Source organism: Zonotrichia albicollis, chromosome 7 (genome assembly GCF_047830755.1).
Source record: "Zonotrichia albicollis isolate bZonAlb1 chromosome 7, bZonAlb1.hap1, whole genome shotgun sequence".
Taxonomy (NCBI): domain Eukaryota; kingdom Metazoa; phylum Chordata; class Aves; order Passeriformes; family Passerellidae; genus Zonotrichia; species Zonotrichia albicollis.
Window position 1 is genome coordinate 20334647 of NC_133825.1, and position 13721 is coordinate 20348367.

The 13721-nt window shown below is 47.8% G+C and overlaps 1 protein-coding gene across 10 annotated transcripts in view; it reads right to left on the minus strand.

The window, feature by feature from the left end:
- PCDH15 (protocadherin related 15) overlaps positions 1 to 4588 on the minus strand; it is a 630962-nt gene extending 626374 nt beyond the window's left edge. For 5 of the 10 annotated variants that reach the window (XM_074544559.1, XM_074544556.1, XM_074544549.1 and 2 more), the window contains exon 1: positions 2662 to 2953. The gene's annotated coding sequence lies outside the window, so the exon portion shown is untranslated. Of the gene's footprint in view, positions 1 to 2661; positions 3151 to 3288; positions 3417 to 3917; positions 4337 to 4439 lie in introns of those variants that run through there. The other 5 variants (XM_074544551.1, XM_074544552.1, XM_074544553.1 and 2 more) reach the window with 5 other exon arrangements.
- Positions 4589 to 13721: the final 9133 nt, after the last annotated feature.

Sequence of the window (13721 nt, forward strand, 5' to 3'; positions counted from 1 at the left end):
GACTTGCTGCTAAAACTGAACTAAGAGCAGATTTTACTCTCCTATTTTCAGATTATGTTGCTTGGCTGGAAAGAGGCCCATATGCAGACACAAATATAAAGAAAAAACAAAACAAAACAAAACAAAACAACAAAAGGAATGCTACTGTTCAGGTTATCTTCCTGTTTGAGAGCATTTGGACTAAGGCTGAATTGCTACCAGAAATTTACCAGAGCCATGAAAAGAAAAAGTACAAAGCCACTGCTTTCATCACCTTCAGCTGCTTGCTAACCAGGAACAAAGTTTTAACAACTTACGGCCTTTAACAATTTACAGAAGCTGTTAAAGCACTTAAATCCCAGGGTTCAGGGGTAAATCTCCATGGATTTCAGGCTGCTAAGGCATGGGAAGAAGGAAAGGAGGGAGACCACTTTTTAAGGATGTGTCCCACCAAGTAAAAATGTGGTTCCTGAAGCATCCAGGAGTAATAATAAGGAACTCATGGAAGTTTAGTTGGTAAATTGAGGGAAAATAACTCAAGCCAACTTCTAACTCATGTCTGATGTCCTGGCAAAGCTCTGTATCCCTGAATCAGTCCTGTGGCAGCTTCTGAAGCACAAAGCTTCAGCCTACAGCAAATGCAGCGGAGCTGTCCCAAACAGCCACCAAGCCCAAGCCATCCCACACTTGTACCCCATGGACACTTTGTGCTTCAGGCTTCCATCTCTGCACAGAAAACCAGAGCCCAGATCTAAGAAGCTCATTTGCACAGCTGATGTGATGCTTCATTGGTGGAGGAATGACTGATAACCATGGTCTCACAAAGCTGACTGAACCTCTTCATCTATAAAATGCTCACCAAGCCAGCACTCACTCTTGAAGGTGTTTAGCAGGTTGCTCTACCAACCTTTCCCATTTTGCCAGAGGAATTAGATATTCTAACACTTTTCCAGATATTAGCACACGTTGTCATTGGAAAGTTACAGAAAAAGCAGGACAGGAAAGGCTGCACGTGAAACTTTGAATAAAAACAAAAGCAAGACTAATTAAAGTGTCCCTTTACCTGTCCAGGGTCATTCCCTTGCAGATTAAGCCCGTGTCACCTGCAGACACTGAGGGTGACAATAGGGCGTCCAGCTGAAGCAAGAGGGGAGAGCCAGCAGTCCCCAGTTTGGGAGAAATCAGCCTCTCACTCCCCAGAGCTTTGACACGGCAGAAAGTTGTGAGCAGGGCGGGCTCCCGTGCCGCTGCTGTGGGTGGCAAGGCTGTCACTCCTGCCAGCACGCTCCCGCTGTCCCTTCAGGGCACAGGAAAAGCGTCCTGGCACCCATTCCGTGCTCCATGCACACCCGGCTCTGCTGCCAGGCTGGAGGAGATCGCATCTCTCAGGGAGAGCTGCATTTGGAAAAGTTACACGGCAGGAACAGTTTGCATTCATCCCCAGCTTGCTACGTGGGATCTCGAGAACATTTGCTTTACCACTCCAGCTATACGGTCTGATTTTATTTTTAAATGTCTCCTTTTTTTCCCCCAGTTTCCACTCATCAGAGAGCAAAACTGTTCTCAGTCGAAGTGAGAAACGTATTTGCTTAACACGCAGACAGCCCAAAGAGCAGTCTGAGAAATTTATATGTCACGAACCTCCTCCCGTCGGAGGGTGGGTGGCAACAGACACGGAAATGTTTCCACCTCAACTTTTGATGCTGGCAGTGGGAGCAGCGCCTTGCGAGCACAGGGGCTTCCCCCCGCACCTCGGCGGGCCCCAATGAGTCAACGGGGATTGATTTGCTACCAAAAACCCCTCCGGCTACCACACCCCTCCCTCCGAATTAGCATCCAATCGTCATTAATGGCCACTGCCGAAACACGCAGAGGGGATGGGAAGGGAAGGCGGCATCTGCCTCTCCCGGCGTGACACCACCCACACCTCGGTGCTGCTCTTCCCAAGGTAATCCCAGCGCTCAGGGCTCCAGCCCCCACGGCTGACCTCACCGTGCATCCCTCAAGTTCGCACAACATTTCCGACACAGGGCTCGCATCAGCCACTGGGCTGGCAAAACCGCTGGGCTGTGTAAAAGGTTGGCAGCAGAGCCACATCACCCACCAGGAGCGGGGCACCGGGGTTACCCTGCTGCTTCCTGCCATAATCCCGCTCCCAAAGCTCCCCGAGCCCTGGAAGGAGTCTCTGCGCAGCTTTGCGGCTGCGAGGCGAGGAGCTTCCCGTCTCCGCTCCGCAGGACTCCCCGGTGCCTGGAGGACAAGGCAGCGGGGAAGGCACCCAGCACCGCTCCGCTCCCCCAGATAGGCTCGGAAATGAGATGGAGCAGCCGCTCTCCCGCGCCAAGTACCACAGGAGCGGAATACTAACGGGTTCCTTTCTTTTACCATTACCATATGCAGATATTAAAGTCTGAGCGCTGCATTTCTGCCAATGCCGGCCCTCGCAAATTAACCCCGCATCTCAAAGCGGCACCACACTAGTTGAGGTCACCGTCTCTCCTCCGCTCCGCGACAGGGACCGATGGGGAAAGGGAGGAAGAGATGGGTGTCCGTCCTCGCCGGAGGAGCTCTCCCGGCTCCGGGAGGGTGGCGGCAGGGTGGGAGCCGAGGCAGCCCGAGGAGCCGCGCCAGGGCAGCTCCAGCATCCCCGCGCCCGCGCATCCCCCGCCGCCCCCGACTTACCCCCGTTCCGCCGGGAAACTTTGGGCCGCGCCGGGCAGCGGGACGGGCCGGGGGCCGCCGCCCTGTGGCAGCGAGGCCCGCGGGCTCCGAGCGGGCTCCGTGCGGGCTCGGGGGCAGCGGCGGCGCCGCTCCGCCCGCCGGGGCCAGCGCGGCTGCGGCGCTGCCTGCGCAGGGCGGGGGAGCGGGAGCGGGGCCGCCGCTGCCCCCCCGGTTCCCGGGAAAGCGCTGCGGAGCTGCGGATCCGCCGCTCGTGCCCGCCTCCCGCATCGGCGAGAGGGAAAAAAAGGAAGGGAAGGAGGGAGGGAGGAGCGGAGAGGGGGGGGAGAAAGAAAGAAGGCAGCAAGCGTTCGCCAGGGCTCCGGGCATCGCCGCCGCGGCAGCCGCTCCTCCGGGATAGCGCAGCAACTCGCGGGCAGCCCCGCCGCCCGCGGGCACGGCGCACGGCAGAGGGGCCGGGGGCTCCGGGCGTGCTCCTTCCCCTCTCCATCCATCCATCCCTCCGCGGCTGCGCTGCGCTCCCAGCTCGCCCCCCGCGCTGCCCGAGCGGGAGCAGCCCCGGGGATGGAGCCCCCGGCAGAGCCGCGCTCGGCGCTCCCCGAGCCCAACTCCGGAGCGGCGCGCACCCACCGCCGAGCGAGCTGGGCTCCCGCCGGTGCCTGGTCCCCAAATGCCACCTGTAGGCAGGCCTGCTTCCTCCGAGGCTCGGCTGCTGCCACCCGCCCGAATCCGGCGTGCCAAGTTTCAGGCGGCGAATCAACACCGCGGGGACCTGTTGGGTGCGCGGCGGGTCAGCCCCAGCGCCGGCTCCCCCGGAGCATCCCGCTCTAACCCGCACTCACTGCTGGACCCCGAGGGGGAAACTCGCCCGTGGTACCCCCTAAAGCAGCACAAACCTTCGCTTCCTAATGAACAAACTCCGCGTCAATTCAGATATTTATGGTCTTTACAAGGGAAGTGGCAAGCTAAAGCACTGCTGGTTTCAAACGCAAATGTTCGCCGCCTCACCCTGCCCCCTCCACTCAGCTCGGACCATTCAGGACAGGCTCTCTCTCTCTTGGAAGAGAGCTCTTCCTTAGCTAAGTGAACACAAAACGCGAGTTTGCCCGTTTAATTACACCAAACTCCCCTCTTACCTTCAAACCCCTTTCTTAGGTTCACCTGTGCTCCTCCATCACACTTCTGCGGACAACTCCATCAGCAAAACCACCAGCACCTGTCTGTAAAACCTTTTAAAAAGGAAAATAATCACTCCTGACCTTTCACGTGAAGACGACCACGTAAATCCCGAATGTCTCAATATCCTCTCAAATCCAAACGTCAACGCAGACTCAGGAACCACAAATTTTCTGGACGGAAGCTGAGTAAAATCTGTTCTTCCCCCAGATATTTTCAGAGGACCCTGCTAATCCCTTTGGAATCCCAGTAACCAATCCCAGCCTTCTGCAGGACTCGCACTGGGTTCCAGGAGTCCCGAGGAGCTCTAACACTCCGGAAATCCGACAAGGAGCGCAGAGTTCCATCCGAAGCAAGCGGGATGCTGCCGACTAGCATCCGAGAGCATCTCCCACGTATCTCCCAACCCTCGGACACCCTCACCGCGCTGGTGGCCACAAGCAGCGGCCCCAGGAGCCGCCGGGGCGAGGGGCTGCGGGCGAGGGGTTTAGAGCGAGGGGTTTGGGGCGAGGGGCTTCGCTCAGTAGCTGTTCTGGTGAGGGTCCCCCATCCCATTCCATATCTCACCCCATCCCATCCCACCCCCCGGTATTCCCGGTCCTCACCTCCGCCTCGGGCCGCGGCTGCCTCCGCCTTGCCCCGCTCGGAGCCGCGCTCGCCAAACGCGGGCGGAGTGTGCCCCCGCCGCGGCTCGGAGGGACGGCGAACTGCAGCCGCAGGCACCGGCACCCCTTCCCTTCCCCTTTTCCTTTTCCTTTCCCTTCCCTCTCCTCTTTCCCGCCCCGGCACCCCCGGCACGTCCATCAGCGCCTCCTCTTCCTCACCTCCGTGCCCTGCTTTGACTCGCTAGGGAAGGGAAAAAAGCCGCAAACTTGGCCGGAACAGCGAGGAACTGCACCCGATTCCGAGAGCGGGATTAGCTCGGGGATGATCTCCGTGAAGTAAAAAATGAATGTTAATTACAGCGGCTGGAGGGGGAATGTGGTGTGTCCCGGGGCTGGCATTGAGTCAGCTCGTTAGCAGAAGTGGAGTTGAGGCTTGCAGCAGTTGTCCTTGCACATTTGTCTTTACAAACAAGAGATACTTGTAAAGATCCTCGTGCACTTCAATAAAGGCCCACAAGGTTCCTTGTTAATTTGCTTTAAATGCAAGCATTTCCTGAATATGTGAGCTTTGCAGGCTTAATGGGAGATTTTTGGTGAACTACCTGAATAAAAATCTCAAACAGGCAGGGTCAGTAGCCTGTGGGATCAGGGACTTAGCCATTATTCATGTTTTACTTCAATATTTATGAACAGCACTGCACATACACTGAAACTTCCCCTACCTCTGCTCCCAAAGCTTACAAACTTAAGCCCAGATCAATGGAGTAGCCCAGGCCAGATTCCTCCACTCAGAAGAGGATGCAAGAGCAATTATTCAGCAATAAAACCCCCCCAGAAGACTGAGGTTGGCTGGAGATCCCAAATCCCAGCCCCGTTGTTGCTGCTGCTGTTCCCACCACAGCAGCTCACATGAAGACAGGAGCAGGGCTTATTTTCTGCCCTGCCACCACAAGAAAAGTTCCCCAAGTTCCTCTTGGCCTTGCAGCAACTTTGCTTGACCAAGTTCACCTCACTAAATCAGCAGAAAACTCGACTTCCAGCCAAAGACAGCATTTTCTTCATCTTTAACAAGCCAAGGGGGATCACTGAAGAGTCAGATAAGCAGCAAAGCCAAGCTGAGCAGGTCTGGGATGAGCAGACCTTGCAGGTGATGCAGGACCATCCCCTTCAGCTGCCAACTGTTCTTACACTTGCTCAGCCACATCGTGACCCCTTCTGCTCAATTTCACCCCTGTAAATCCAGATTAAATCCCCCAGCTGAACCTGAGGCTGGAATGTCTTCCTTCACCTTCTCTGAAGGTAAAAAACAAAAGTCATTTTGATTCAGACGGAGCCTCCTTGTGCTCCTCTCCCATACAAAAGTGATGAGAGCAGGGATTTCAACCCCTGTGGTACCCAGATGCTTTACAGGTACACTGTAAATATTTGAATGGCAATGTGCACTGTGCAAATCAGCTCACAGCTCATGCCTCAGCATCATCTGTAAGCACACAGGTGAGTGAAAACCTCTCTTCTCTTACTTCCCTTCCCTCATGCTTCTTTAACATCCAAATTCTCCATGGCAGGGGATTGAAATTAAATTATTTTTAAGGTCCCTTTTAACCAAAACCATTCTGTGTTTCTGTCATTTTAAATTTATTTTGATTTCTCTGTTAGCAAACCCAAGAGGAGGGAGGTTGATGTTGGGGAAGGAACCCACATTCATGTCTCCCCCACCTTTAAACGCAGCACCAATTCTCTGAGTTGTGACATGTGAACAATAAAAAATGCAAACTTAAAATGTGTATTTTCACCCACCCAGTGAGCATTTACCTCAGGGTAACCAAAATATCATTGCTTCTCATCATGAGGAGAGTCCCATACAAACTGCAAAGAGAGATTTTTAGCTCATTATAATCACAGAATTATCTCCTAGAGGAAGGAGAAGGAGGTTAAGCACGAGGGCAATGCTGCTCAGCATCCCAGGTGCCTCAGTGGCCAGGAATTCCTGCCCACCACCACTGGATGAGGCACAGAGAGCCCAGCAGAGAATCCTGCTTGCTTGGACAGGAGATCTGAGAGCTCAGGAGCTCCTGCGCTAATGCAGAATTCACTAGGGTTTGTCACAGTGCACAATCGTATTTGAAAAGTAATGCTTTTAATTAGAGAAAAAATTAATTTCTACTTCAAATTTTGGTGGATGATTTTAATAAGAGAGTAGGAATTACAAGCCAAAGTGTCAAGACTCCATTAATCAAATATTTACATATAATTTAAATTACTCTGCCATTTACTTAATCTTAAAATTCAGAGTGAAAGAGCAGAATTGCCACTGTTTGTTTAGGTATGGCTACATTCACTAAGCTCATGCCTTAAGCCTCTACTTAATCTGTTTTACTACTCAGAATAATTGCAAGCAGGGTAATAACTTCTATTACATCCCTACCTTCTCTTCTCTTTTAAAGAACAGTTAATCACAGCAAGAATGTGCAGAGGCATTTGCAAAGTTCTGATTTTTCTTTCTCAATGGCCAGCTGTACTGAGAATTTGTTCAAGGATCAATGTGCATTTTACCTGAATACAATTAAAGTTGTGAATACCATTCCCCAAAGCCCCAAATTAAGTTCTCCTAATCCATCATCTCTTGTGAGTATTGAAATGGATGGAAATTTTATTGATTTCAGGGGAAGCAAGTGCAGCTCCTTCATGTGCTGGTCCATCTCAGGCTGTCTGTACCTTTATGAGTGTGATGTGTTGTCACCATGATATTTCCTGAAATATCCCTTTGCCAGGATTTCTTCTCCTGGGAAGCTGAAAAGCCTCAGAAAAGAATGAAAACAATAATACTCTGATTGCTTTGGAATGTGGTCTGGAGATCATTTACCAACAGGTGCATCTTTGACTCATTCCATGTAAATGGTTTTTAATTAATGACCAATCACAGCCAACTGTGTCAGACTCTGAGTCAGTCATGAGCTTTCATTATCATTCTTGTGAAACCTTCTGAGGTATCCTTTTTCTTTTCTTTAGCAAAGTTTTAGCATATAATTTCTTTATGGTAAATATAAGATGATAAATAAATATAATAGAGTAAATAAAAATATAACATGGTAAATTATGTAATAATAAATCAGCCTTCTGAGAACATGGAGTCAGAATCTCATCTCTCACCTCGTCCTGTGGACCTCACAACACCACAAAATGTACACTGTGTGCAGTCAAGATCTGTACCTCAATACCACTCACAACCTGCTGCACATGGAAAATATTATAATTGCACATGTTATTGGGGAAATTATAGCCAGGAGTGTCTCAATTCATTTACATTTACTGCAAGTTGTGCTCACAACAGAGACACAAACAACCCAAGCTGCAGATCATTTGCAGAAGCCAGATCCTGCTGCTGTCCCCATGTCCAGCTATCCATCCCACTCCTCATTAATTTGGGGAATGCTGAGTGGCCACACTGCCCATGGATTTCATTTGCAGCTCTGAGTGCTCAGCACTTCTCCACATTAAGCCTGAGGGTGCAGGAGATGAGGCAGGGAATGGCCACAAAAGCTGTTCTGGGCTTGCTCAGCAACACAGCAAAAACCAGGAGAGAGGAGAATCCTTCTGTTCACCTGCCCCCAGCACAGGTGAGCCTCTCTCCTTCAGCAATCCTCTGTGCTGTTCTCTTCTCCAGGCACCTTGGGAACTCCACACAGGAGCTGGGAATCCTCCTGACCCACTCTCAGGTGCACTCAGCCCAGGCAGGTGAGAGAGCTGGCAGAGTTAAAGGTGACGCCCCAATCTCAGAACCAGTGAAAAGCACTCCAAGATCACAAGCCCAAGTCCACTTCCACATGTTTTCTGAACAATCCAGGTGTGGGGGCTCCACCACTTCCCTGAGCAGCCTTTCCAGTGCCTCCCCATTCTTTTAGTGAAGGAATTTTCCCAAATACCCACCCTGAGCCTCCCCTGGCCCAGCCTGAGGCCCTTTCCCCTTGTCCTGTCCCTGTTCCCTGGCAGCACAGCCCGACCTCCCCTGGCTGTCCCCTCCTGGCAGGGAGTTGTGCAGAGCCACAAGGGCCCCCTGAGCCTCCTTTGCTCCAGGCTCAGCCCCTTGCCAGCTCCCTCAGCCCCTCCTGGGCTCTCTGGCTGGGAGGGCCCAGACCTGACACACGATTTGAGGTCTCTCGCCCATGCCCAGAGATGCTGAATTAAAAGGTGACACCATGGCTGGCTCTTCACAACTTCTGAGTGCCTGACTGCAACTGAAGCAACTCATAATACAAGAAAAGCACCATGAAGAGAAAAGGGCTGCTGTATTCCAGTCTTTTCCTCATGTGAGAGCAAGGGGAAAGAGAAATCCCAGCAGCTCCCAGTCACCTTCCACCAGCTGTGTTCAGACCACACAAGAAACTGCATCTCCTGCCAAAGAGAGGAGACTTTTCTCTTGACTGGAAAGTGGAGTATTGAGGTTATTTTTTGTTCACTTGCAAGAATTGATGAGACAACATTGCATTACAAGCCCAGTGCAGCCCAAATCCTTTCTGAGCGTTCCCTGAGGAGCTCATGTCCCTGGCAGTGCCACCTGCCATGGCCCACAGTGGCACAGTGTGCCAGGCTACACCATTTCTGTTTTGACAAACTGCCAGCATTTCACTAAGAAATCGAGTGCTAAAAAGGGAAATTAGCAAGTTTACATCTCAGCCAAAACTGAACAGAATTTCATAGAGTAAGAAGTGCTTTTCTCTGGTTCTGGAGGTGTTTTTCCCTGCCAAGTTCCAAAGACTCAGGGAAAACAACGTAGGTGCTTCAGCCTCTGAAAAACATGCTATGAGTCTCTTCCCAGGGTAAATCCTAATAATCTGAAATAAACACACTGCTCAGAAAGCATCACTGCTTGAAGCAGAAAATGAGACTGGATAATAGCAAACATAAAGCCTTTTGTACCAGAAGAACATATTTATGACTCTTAACAAGCACAGCACACAGTTCAGCTTTTCCAATGGAGGGTTTGGAAAGATGAAGGGTTTGAAAAGCTCATCTCACATGGGATGTACCTCACTCAGAGCTTCTGATCCCTGTCCCAGAAAAAGGCTCATTTAACCACTGGCCACTGCTTTTCTGTAAGCCTGGGGACAGCTCTCAGACTCAGGTGGGTTTTTGCAGAGTTGACACTAATAAGGGTTCTGTTCATAAACAGAAAATCCTGGAGCTAAATGTCTCTGACTGGCACTACAGCTAATAAGAGCTAAGGATGATTAGCATCTCCCAGAACACACTCAGCAGCTTTTGTTACAACTTGGTTGTGAACACATCCATCAGGAGTGATTACACCTCAGCAGTAACTAAATTACAAACCTAAAACACAAATGGAGGGGGAGCACAGCAACAATTCAAATTCCTCTGAATTCTCCAAAGCCAATAAAAGTTGTGTCCCTGCATGTTTCACTCAGTTAGGAACTCTTCTGAATCTGTGCTTTACAAACACCTTTGAATAACTTTTCAAATTATCTGCTTGCAAATAAAACAAATGTTGTTTACAAATAGGTGTCTTGTTAATTAGCCAATCATGTGAAATTTATTGATTAAATGACCAAAACTAAGATATAAAAGGGGAGAGGATCAAATAAATGAGGCCTTTGCCTTCTGACATGGCTCTGTGTCATCTCTGACTCAATGGTGACAAAGACTTGTAAAAGTTCTAACAGATGCAGGACAAGTCTTGGAGATGGACAAATAGGTATCCCATTAAAGTGGAAATGGTTTCCAAAACTATCCCAGTAAAGACCTCATCAAAGCCACTTTTTCAGTAGCTGTAAATGTCACACAACAACTTCTAGGACAGGAAGGGACACTGCCTGAGTCACCGGCAGAAGCAGCAGAGGAACCACAACACAATTATTGCAAATGGATTCCTGCCACCCTGTACACTTAATAACCTTTCCTCTGAGCAAAGTGTAACATTTAATGGTCCAAATGGTGAGTGCTGCTCCTCTGGGGGCTTCTTCCCATAGCCTGAGGGAGAAGAGCAGCCACTGGTGCTCATCACATCCCTCCCAAATGTGCCAGCTCCTCCAGCCCACTCCAGCCATTCTTTACCCATTTCCATAATTCCATCTCAGTTATTAACTGCTGACCACCCCTGACACTGGAAACACAACCCATGGCATTTTCCCATTAGAGGCTGATGGTCAGTTTGGTGCTAATCTGTCTTTGCATCAGTGTTGAACAAGCAATGGTCTCACTGAAGTTACACTTGATTTATGTGGGCACCACAGAGATAAGAGCCCAAACCAAAAACCTAACCAGGCCATTTATTTCTCTTAATCACAGGAACACAGATGGGATTTTAGGTGGATACAACAATTTAAAACGATGATTTAATTTTTGAAACTAGTTTTTAGTGCCAGAAGAAACTTTTATCACCACCACTGACAACTGACTATGTCCCTGAAGGACCTTTACTCAGGAATCTTCTTAAACTAAACTCATTGTCATTGTCCTTAAGGCCTAGCAGGTGTATTTGTGTCACTTGGGTATTTGCAGCAGGAGAAGATGGATTTTCAATGCTGAGATTGACCTTTGCAGACTTAGATGAGGTATTGATGGGTTACAAAGCTGCACTGACCAGAAGAACTGAGCAAATCCTGACTAACTCAAGTGTTAGTGTCTTGCCAATCCAGTGAAGTGTTTGGACAAGCCCAATTTGAATCATCAGCACATCCTGTCTCAGGTAAGCTTGGACTGGCAGAAACTGTTAGGGAACAGCTGTTCCCATGCATTTCTTTTAGGGACAAATTAGCTGGAAAATCTGCCTCTGTTTAGCACAGAGAGAAAAATATTTACACAGACCACGGGGCCTTCTGTGCCTCACAGGGCTTGGGAGCCTAAAAGTGCAGTGCAAGCTGTCCTCTCTTTATCCACCTACATGCATCATCTGCATCCAGACGTGTTGGTGGGGAGGGGAGCTCTTTTTTAATGTGTTTGCAATGAAATCAGACTGAATACCTTGAATTTTTACCTTAGTAAGACATTACATGACTGATTAAACTCAGCACGGTGTTGTAATTATTGTCATGATTTCTGGTCACTCCCCATTATAGAAAGAGCAGGCAATGATGGAGAAGTGAAACTAATCACAGCTATAATGAAGGAAGAATGGCAGGCGGGAAATATTTAGCTGAAAGAAGAGGCAGATACAGGGAAAACAAAGACACACAAGATAATGAGTGACATGAAAACAGAATGAGTCATTACAAGACATCATTCTTGTAGCAATGGATGGCTGGAAGCAATTCATGTGAAAGTAGGATGAGAAAACAACATTTTATACAACAAAATTAGCCTGAAAATGCTGTCATCTTATTGCAGGGGGTTCCATACTTGTTGTCTCCTTATCACAAAAGTTTCATACCTGCTTGGTGTTTCTCACGGACAGCTCCCCACAGCACTGACTCTTTCCTTTTCACAAAGTAACCATCAGGCTCCAGTTCCCTTCTCACCCAGCCACCCGACTCTTTTATAGCATCTTCTTCTCATTGGTTACACCTGTAGCCTGTTAAAGTCAGGCCTGCTCCTAATCTTTGCTAATTGGCCCAGCTGCAACTCCTGAGGGGTAAGATTACTTTCTACACCATCTTTATTTTCTTATATTCTATCCCCCTACATGAAAATGTCATGGCTGAAAGACATTCCTGATGAAACCTGGCCTGTTCTTTTGCTCAGGTTACCTTTCCATGGAATGGAGTCACATAAGCTCATAATAAAACTGCAAACATGAGGACATACTCCTGCAGGCTCCAGGATGGAATAACCCTGGTGGAAAATGGACACATCACCCAGAGTAGGGTTTTGTGCATCACTCTTAAAGGCATCTGAGCCAGCAAACTGCCTGAGACAGGCTGCTGGAAAAGGGGGAGTTTGGTGTAATCACAATTCCCAAACTTTTGATAAGTTAAACCCAAAATGACAAGTATGATATAAAGGCAGGTATATTCACAAAGTGTTTGATGAAATTTGAAACTTCCCCTTCCCATGTTGTTATACTTCATGGGTAAAGCATGTTATTAAACTCAATGCATGTTATTATAATTCATGGGTAAATTCTATTTCTTTTTGAAATCATGAAAACATTTACACTACAATGAAATATCCTCCACTGCAATGCTAAAGGATAAGCGTGGCCCAAAACTAAGTGATAATTGGGAAGGACCAGTCAAAATCAAAAAACAAACTGAAAAGTCAATTTGAAAAACCCAAAAGACAATGGGGATTCAAAATTTAGAGAAACATGTTATCATCAAAAGTGCTCTACTGCCCTGGTAAGCTCTTTGTTAATTGACTGTTTTGTTAAGGTTCATTAAAGGCTGGTGTTGTAGCCAATAAATCTGGTTGCACAGCTAAAATTCTGTTCTGTTTCTCAAGAGTTGGAAATTTCAGCTCAGAACAGATTTTTTTTCTGTCTGTGGTGCTGGAATGGTGTTTACTGCTTTCAGTCACCATCTATTTTTGGATTTATTATTTCAGTTATTGTAATCACCACAAACTGTAGTCGTGCTCTACACCCTGGAAATATCTGTACAACATCCCTGTAACCTGCTGGGGCCACAGAGATCACAGCCACAGCTTCTGTGTTTAGAGCATTTAACTCACCTTACAGTCATTTAACACTGCTTTATTTCCTGCTCTCAGCCCAGCTTGGCAGCTCTGTCTCCAGAACATCGATATTTTGTAGGGCTCACTGTTTCACTCTGTGTGAAGTACTTTTCTATTCAGAAATGGGATCTTTTATTAGGAGGAGCAAAACCTGTCAACTTTTAGCAACCTACTCATAAATTTCAGTGGCACTAGGCACATAAATAGGGTAAGTATGGTATGTAATCTTCCCATAACTTTGGGTAAGCATTAAACAATTATTAATAATCCCCCACAGAAAATGAAGGTAGTATTATGCTTTACAAAGTATAGTGTATAAATATTTATCAAAATCTACTTTATTGAGTGTGGTAAATCAATAGAAGCATTTATTATCCACTAAAAGCATATATAGAAAAATCTAAATAAAAGATAATATATAAGAAGAAGTGAAATAATAGAATATTATAATAATATATAGAATAGATATGTAATAGAATATAGTAATATAATAATAACAAATAAATTAATATAATAAAATATAATAATAATAAGAAGAAGAAGAAGAAGAAGAAGAAGTAAAATAATCAGCAGCATTCTGAAGTCCATGGAGACAGAAAAGAAACAGACTTGGGCAGGATATATGTTCCAATTGTCAAGTCATTTTTATCCCATTTT